At 38.1% G+C, this 8,890-nt stretch overlaps 1 protein-coding gene and 1 long non-coding RNA gene across 2 annotated transcripts in view; one reads left to right on the forward strand and one right to left on the reverse strand.

The window, feature by feature from the left end:
• LOC119471608 overlaps positions 1-8,890 on the forward strand; it is a 192,577-nt gene that overhangs the window by 170,569 nt on the left and 13,118 nt on the right. Inside the window, exon 2 of the long non-coding RNA XR_005200669.1 lies at positions 5,915-6,065. This is a non-coding gene — a long non-coding RNA (uncharacterized LOC119471608). The remainder of the gene's footprint in view (positions 1-5,914; positions 6,066-8,890) is intronic.
• The window catches only part of TRIM44 (tripartite motif containing 44), a 129,072-nt gene that overhangs the window by 73,677 nt on the left and 46,505 nt on the right, over positions 1-8,890 (reverse strand). The gene's annotated exons all lie outside the window — the stretch shown is intronic.

Consider the following 8,890-nt stretch of genomic DNA (forward strand, 5'->3'; position numbering starts at 1 on the left):
TTCAGAAGCCTCCAGTCAAAAGCAGTCATTTGTATCTTCACTTCCTTTCATCACCTCTACTTTGTTAACAGGGCACCATTGGATCTCTATCTACTCAATGAAACAATATAATGATATTTACTATTGCGGTTGTTATCGTTATGATTTTCATTATAAAAGATCAGAATAAATACCAAAATGTTGGAGAGTGATTATTTGTGAATGGTGGAATTACAAGTACTTTTCTCTTTTTTACTTCTCAGTCCAAATTTCCTAAAATAACATGTAACACTTTTTAAAAACTATTTTTTAAAAGAAATGTGGTTTAAAGAAAACAAATCCTCAACAAAATACTAGCAAGTCAAATCTATCCATATAATCTAACCATGTATAAAAAGAATTATAGGCCAAATGACAAAAATGAGGGATATATATTAAGTATTCAAGCCTGGTTCAACATTTGAGAAATTAGCTAATATATCTGAAATAAAAGGTATACAGATTAGTAATGAAGAAATAAAACTATCTTTGCAGATAAGATTGTCTATGTAGAAAATTTGAAAGAGTTCACAAAAATTGAAAAAAGAAAAGAAAAAAAACCTCCTAGAACCAATAAGCAACTATAGCAAGACTACAGGATAGAAGACTGATATATGGAAGTCAGTCGCATCGCCTTCCTATATACCAGCAGTGAACAAGTGGGATTTTAAGTTAAAAAGATAATACCATTTACATTAGAACCTCCAAAAATGACATAAGTATAATTCTAAAAAATATGTAAAAGATCTATATTAGGAAAACTATAAAACTCTAATAAAAGAATTCAAAGAAGAAATAAATAGTCATTCCATGTTAATTTGAGAAAAGGCTCAATACTGTCAAGATGTCCGTTCTTGCCAACTTGATCTATAGATTAATATAATCTCAATCAAAATCCTAGCCAAGTTATTTTGTGGATATCAACAAACTGATTCTAAAGTTTACTTGGAGAAGCAAAAGACCTAGAATAGTCAACCCAATATTGAAGAAGAACGAAACTGAAGAACTGCCACTACTCAATTCAAGTCTTACTATAAAGCTGGAATAATCAAGACAGTGTAATACTGGCAAAAGAGTAGGCAAACAGATCAGTGAAACATGATGAAGAGCCTAGAAATGGACCTACATACATATGTGAACTGATTTTTGACAAAGGACCAAAGGCAATACAAGAGAGAAAAGACAGTCTTTTGAACCAACGGTGCTGAACAACTAGACATCCACATGAAAAAATAATAATCTAGACAGAGACCTTATACTTTCCACCAAAATTTATTCAAGATGGATGATGGACCTCAATGTAAAATGCAAAACTATAAAACTCTTAGAAAATAACACCTTTAAAAAGCCAGAAGACCTTGAGTTAGTGATAACTTTTTAAATGTAACACCAATGTTAGTATCCATGAACAAAACAATTGATAAGCTGAACTTCATTAAAATGAAAAATTTCTGCTTTGTTAAAGACACTGTCAAGTGAAATGAGAAGTGAAACCACAGACTGGGAAAAAATACTTATAAAAGACATATCTAATAACGGACTAATATCTAAAATATACTAAGATCTATAAAATCTCAAAATAAGAAAATGAACAACCTGATTAAAAAATGAACAGACTCCTCACCAAAAAGATACAGATGGCAAATAAGCATATGACAAGATGCTCAACATCGTGTCATTAGGAAATTAAAAATTAAAACAACAATAAGGTTCCATACACATCTATGAGAAGGGTCCAAATCAAAACATTAACAAGACCAAGTGCTGGCAAACATGTAGAACAACAGAAAATCTCATTCATTGCGGTAGGAATGAAAAATGGCAAAGCCACTTGGAAGACAGTTTGGCAGTTCTTACAAAACTAAATATACTCTTACCACAGAACCCAGCAGTTATGCTCCTTGGTATTTACCCAAATGAGTTGAAAACTTACATCTACATAAAAACCTGCACACAGATGTTTATTGCAACTTTTATTCATAAGTGCTAAAACTTGGAAGCAGCCAAGATGTCCTTCAGTAGGGAAAATAATAAATCAACTGTGGTACATCGAGACAACAGAATGTTAATCAATCCCCGCCCCCTCTCCCCACAAAAAAAGAAAAACAGCTATCAAGTCATAAAAAGACATGAAAGAATCTTAAGTGTATATTACTATGTGAAAGAAGCCAATCTAAAAAGCTTGGAATCAGTGTGTGATTTCAACTACATGACATTATAGGAAAGGTAAAAAAAACTACCGCGATAGTAAAAAGATCAGTTGCCAGAGGTTTGGAGGAAGAGAAAATAAAAAGGCAGAGCACAGAGGATTTTTAGGGCAGTGAAACTATTCTGTATGATATTTTAATGGTGTATACATTTATCAACCCATAGAACATACAACACTGACAGTAAACCCTAATGCAAACTATAAACTTTGGGTGATAATGATATGTTAGTACAGCTTCACCAATTATAACAAATGTACTTAACTGGTACAGGATGATAATAGTTGGGGAGGCTGTGCATATGGGGTGAGAGAGTACATGGAAACCCTCTACATTTCCATTCAATTTTTCTGTGAACCTAAAACCAATCTAAATAAAATCTATTTTTAAAATGTTAATATTAATTTGGTTCATTTCACTGGCAAAAGCCGCAATTACTTTTTTTGCACCATCTAATAAAATTAAAACAGAAAACTAAGTAGCCACTGAGAAGCCTAGAGAAGATCTGGGGATGGGGTGAGCATCAAATAGATCAGGAAAGATAGTTCTGCTTAAACCTTATACCCAGATTTGTCAACATTTTCATTCTCTGCCTTTCCATTTAATATTAGACCCTTCCTTCCCATATGACTCCCTTCTAGAATAAATCCAAGTTTTTAAAAGCCCATTTCAATTTAAGCCCATGAAAATAATGGCATCCAAAACAGCCAAGGAGCATTGTCAAAAGACAAGATTATTCTATTATTATCTTCTTCACTTCTTATTTTGGCTATGTCATCCTAACAACTACTGAGTTAGATTCCTAGTGCCCTGAATCTCTACTCTTGTTTTGGCAACAAATGTGATTAAAAACAAATCTGGATTGGTGAATTACTCCTTCAAGAATCTAAAATCTATGTAGTTCTATTACTTTAGAGATAAAAGGAAACTGAGTTTGGCTTTTCATTTTTTATAATAAAAAAAAAAATGAGGCTCTGAAAAATTCAGTTACCTGCCCAAAACCACACAGCTGGTTGGACATTTGGGGCCTCTGCTTTTATCTTGGTGCTTTCCTCAGTTCTGGATTGCTTACCAGTGGTCTAATCTTGGTTCTCAGAGGCACAGTTTTGTAACTGCCCAATGGGTTCACTTTGCCTACTGCCCAGATAAAGCCAATTAATCAAGACAGGGAAATTACAATAGAGAACGAGTTTAATTCACACAGAGCTGGCTGAACAGGAAACCAGAGTTTTATTATTACGCAAATCAGTCTCCCTCAAAATTTGAGGACTGGGGCTTTTTAAGGATAATTTGGCAGATGGGGGCCAGGGAGTCAGGAGTCCTGATTGGTCAGGCTGGAGATGAAATCATAGGGAGCTGTCTTCTACCTTTCACATCAGGCTTTTAAAAAAAGTAACATAACACTTGCTACCCTTTTTGTAGTGCTACCCCACTACAAAGGTGTCTACGAGTCACCAACTCTAACTTCACTACCGATCTGTCTGTGGTATTCAGCACTACTGACACCCCTTAGTCTTTAAACACTGCCCTCTAATCACTTTCCACTGAGAAGCACTACTCTACACTCTTCCTTAACAATTTCATTCCATCTTTAGAAATTCAACTACCACCTCCATGGAGATGGCGCCTATGCCCAGATTTTCTCTACGGGAAACCAGTCTCAGTTGCTCTTGGCTGATGCACATCTCTACCTGGATACATTTCTATTATAGAAGCCATCAAGCCTCAAACTGAGTCCTCCCCTTCCTCATCATTATCACTACTACCTTTATTCACTGCCTCACTATTAGACGCTATTCTAAGCACTTTATGTATATTATTGCAATTAATCATCATGATGATGCCATGAGGTTCCTAGTATTATTATACTCATTTACAGATGAAGAAACTTAAATAGGGGGGTAAGAAACCTGCCCAAATTCAGACATACAGTATGTAGCAGATTTTGAACCCAAATAGTTTGACAATACAATCTGCCTTCTGACCACAACATTATTCTCCATCCTCCCTTCAAATGTTGACTTGCTTCCTCTATTCTTCTTAATGACACCATGATTTAGGCAGTTAGCAGGCTCCAAACTCGAGTCAAGTTTTATTTTCTCCACCAGACAATAGGTCTCTTTACTTACTACTACTTTAAGGAGAAATTATGACACCTTAACTAAGGGCCATGTACAAAATGGTGGGCAATACATGCTGACTGAATGTCAGAGGTCATCCCACATATGTCCCTCCACCAGTCTGGCAGTGGAGATGTTGCCCCATTTACATGAAAATCCCCTTCTTTTCTTCAAGGCTCCACTTTAGCACCCCCTGCTCACCCCACCCAGGCCTTTTAACCTAGTCCCACTGCCCCCTGCACCACTATCTTGCTGAAACAAAATTCAAAGTCACAAAGAACTCTAGAGTGATGTGAGGACACTGATTAGTGTCTTGCTTCTACCTCCAACTTGTTCTTGGCCAGCTTTCCCTCCCTTCTCATCTCCACTTGGCCCTGAATTCTTGGCTTTCTAATCTTGACCTCAAATTCCATCTTTGGCCCTGATTAAATGTGCCCTTCACTCCCTCTGCTGGTGCTTGGAACTCAGCTTTCTCTTATATAGTCTTTGTCTTGGCTTGTAGCATTGACTGCCAGAAACAAAAACTTTTGGATACGGTTTGGATCTGTGTCCCCACCCAAATCTCATATTCAATTGTAATCCCCAGTGTTGGAGGTGGGGCCTGGTGTGACATGACTGGATTATAAGGGTGGAGTTCTCATGAGTGACTTAGCACCATCCTTCTTGGTACTGTAGTATAATGAGGGAGCTCTCACAAGATCTGGTTGTTTAAAATTGTGTGGCACTTTCTTTCTCTCTCTTCCTCCTCCTCATCCGGTCACGTATGACATGCCTGCTTCCCCTTTACCTTTCACGATGACTGAAAGTTTCCTGAGGCCTCTCCAGAAGCCACTATTCTTCCTGTACAGCCTGCAGAACTGTGAGCTAATTAAACCTCTTTTCTTTATAAATCACCCAGTCTCAGGTAGTTCTTTATAGCAATGCAAGAATGGACTAATACACCCCCTAGCTCAGTCTGACTACTCTATCCTTCCTCTACTTGTGACCAGAATACTTCTTCTTAAGACTAAAATTTTGGTACTTAAGTCCAAATTCTGTATTGTTCCTTAACAGCTTCATGAATATAACCCTATGCTTCTTCCAAATCGCCTTCCCTTCATGGTTCTCCCTCCTCCATATACAGTAATAAATATACATGTCCTGTGTACACAAACACTCTCTCTTTGTCTCTCTCTCTCTCTCTTTCACACACACACACACACACACACACACAGAGTAACAGAGGCTCAGGACCACATTTCTTAGAGGCTTTAAAGGGCCTAATAAACACTTCAATTGAATCTGTGAAGTAGACACAGTCACAACTGACAGACAAGTACCCCTTAATGTGAGAGATTGATGTCTAACCACTATAACTGTGGCATCGCCGCCAAGCATCCTCTCCTCCCAGGGCTGCTTGTTCATGCTGTCAGCTGCTATGACTTTATTGCCATGACAACTTGATGTGTAACCCAGTGACATGGCACTGAACTGGATGCAACAGAAAGCAGTTCACTGGGGATGCTGGGTTCACTTTGACTCAGTACTAATGCTTGCTCTTAAGATGCTTCTCTCTTTGTCTGACCCCAGGGTGGCAATAAAGAAAGTCATCACAAACTTCTGAGCACCACTTTTCTAGAGCAAACAGAAAAAAATTCTGGGTGGCCCCTGCTATAGGAATGTGAAACTAGAAGAATGTGTCCCCAGAGACACCCAGGACTTGTAACAACCAAAAATAAGGGTGAGAGCTCCTATTTTATCTTGTTTTCCTGCTTTCTTAACACCTTAACCTATGCATAAGCTAGAAAAACAACTTCTGCTTTGGGAATTCTCATGTAGGAAGTAGGAGGTGGGAAATGACACTGAAAGTTTGAGGGGCAACTATACAGAATTTATACTATTTTTAAGAATTGACTTAAAATAAGTTAGACTTGAATATACAAAGAAAGCCTCTTATCTGCTGAAGATTAAAGCACTTTTAAAATAAGACTCAACCTCCACTCCAGTTCTATCCTCAAGCAATTTCCCTATAAAGTCACAGTTATTTGTATTTTATTAAAACCACAACAGCAAAACAACTGCATGCCAACACACATACACAGGAAAGGGCACTGAGACACAGCTCTCATGTTTGCTGAGTCTTCTTTCCTGCAGAGGGTCACAACAGTACAGCATATAGAGTTTGATGTAGTAGACAAAGGGGTTTGAGGACTGGTTCTGCTAACTCCATGCTTCTGAAGCTCAGAAAGGTGAAAGTTTTTCCATAGAAAGTTTCTTTGTAAAATGAGGGTAGTAATAACATCCTAATAGATATTTTTCTAAACTTAACACAAAATACATGGAAAGCACTTAGTGCTTTCTGGGCACACAGGACCATCAGCAGAACCGTTGTGCTCATTAGAGATAATAGCAACTGTGAACTTTTATTGTGTGTCTCCCATATGCTGCCTAATGAGCTCTCACAGACAAAGAGCCCCCAATGAGTTTTCCAAAAAAAAAAAGGGGGAGCCTATGCCCCTGGGAGTTTATATCTAATTTCCCAAGGGAACATATAAAGGACTTTCTTACACATCCTTGGCACTGAAGAGCAAAGATGTCAATACTGAGGCTCCTTGCCTCAGTTTGAATTAAATGGCCACAGACTGTCAAGGAGCAATGGCTGCCTTCCTACTTTGATAAGATCTGACTGTGCAACATCTCAGAGTCAGTCTACTTCAATGATACAGAAGCAAAGTACGGAAAGCACAGGAAGGATGGGTCATGTTCTGCTCCTCTGTACCTATACAAAGTCAGTCTATGGGAATAGTTGTCTCCTCAATCTCACAACTTGCCTCTTACAGTATTTTCTCTCCTTTGTAGACTGAAACCCTACTTACTCTAATAAGGAGCTAACAACCTGTTTACACAAGAACCACAATGCTCATTAACTAACTACATTGCTAACATACCTTTAAGTCCCCAAAATATTCTTCCACTGTTTCTTATCTCCTCCTCACAAGTTTTCATTTTCAGGATCTTCATTAATAAAAATATAATATGATTAGTCCTCCTTTATAGATAAAACTTAAGTATATGAACTCATGTCATCTGACTCCAATATTTGTGCTCTTTCACCACAAAAAAAAAAAGAAAAGCAAGTCATACTCAATGTAAACTTTTACCCTGAAAAGTCTGAACAAATTCTACATTGGAATACCATGCTCAATACATCTTCTATAGGTAAAAGTTAATAATTTCTATATAGAAGTCAAAGAAAGGCAACTTACTAGCCCTGTGACCTTGAACAAGTCACCTAATCTCTTAAATCTTGTTTCTTCATTTGTAAAAGGGGAACATAATGTCTAAATAAATGGGTTGAGGCTGGGCACAGTGGCTCATTCCTGTAATCCCAGCACTTTGGGAGGCTGAGGTGGGTGGATTAAGAGGTCAAGAGATCAAGACCATCTTGGCTAACATAGTGAAACCCATCTCTACTAAACTACAAAAATTAGCTGGGCATGGTGGCGCACACCTGTAGTTCCAGCTACTAGGGAGGCGGAGGCAGGAGAATTGCTTGAACCGGGATGCAGAGGTTGCAGTGAGCCAACATGGGGGACAGAGCGAGACTCTGTCTCAAAAACAAATAAATAAATAAATAAATAAATAGGTTGAGTTAGGAAGTAGGGAGACATGGTAGAATCTATTTCACCTGCTGTAGAAGTAAACAAAAGCCATTAAACAAGGGGATGGACATCAGCTGGATTACTGCGTTGAATGAAACGTCTCTTAGTAGGAGACCTAATAAATTCTCCCCTTCAGCTAAATGCAGTCAATCAGGAGAGAGGCACTGTTCTCAAATTTTATATTTATATATGTATAAGCATCTACATATAGATCTGAAGTAGACTGAGAGTTGCACTCTGCAGGTTTAGTCAAAAAATATCAAAGAAAACACCTTTTTTTCCTGAGCAAATCTGATTTTATTTCCTTAACTGAATGAGAGCTTGAACTAACAGGAAAAGAGGAAGGAGGGGGACAGGAGAGCAGCAGGCCCTTAAATAAAAGTCTGGGTGGTTTCATCACTATTATCACAGTAAAGTTTTATATCTAGGTACCCTGGCTCCTAAATTAACTGTCAAATACAATCCTGCACTGGAAACCTGAAGCGTGGCTGCTATGGGGGAGTTCTGACAGCTTCACTCCCCTCTCCACGTTTGCCGTGTAATCAGCCCTTCAAGCCTGTGGCAGAGAGTATATTATCAAGTATCCTGTCAATGCAGACAGGAGCTGGAGCAGGGGGAAGAAGACATCACAAAGTGTTAATTTTATTAAGCCATTTAAAGCTCAATCCCTTGGCTTTGTAGCAATGCTCCAGTCCACCAGGCAGCTTGGAAACCATGGCCACCTTAGTTTTAAAATAACTATAACCTATTGGTGTTAAGGAACTCTGGCGCTCCAGTAAGCAAGAGAAGGATAAGATAAAGCTGCAGGAGAAGAGAGAAGAGGAGGTAGGAAGGGAGTGAAGAATCTCAGCAGCATTTACTTTAAAGTGGGAATATGTTTCCTAATGTGCTTCTTTTTTTTTTT

Source organism: Cebus imitator, unplaced genomic scaffold (assembly GCF_001604975.1).
Source record: "Cebus imitator isolate Cc_AM_T3 unplaced genomic scaffold, Cebus_imitator-1.0 Scaffold66, whole genome shotgun sequence".
Classification (NCBI taxonomy): domain Eukaryota; kingdom Metazoa; phylum Chordata; class Mammalia; order Primates; family Cebidae; genus Cebus; species Cebus imitator.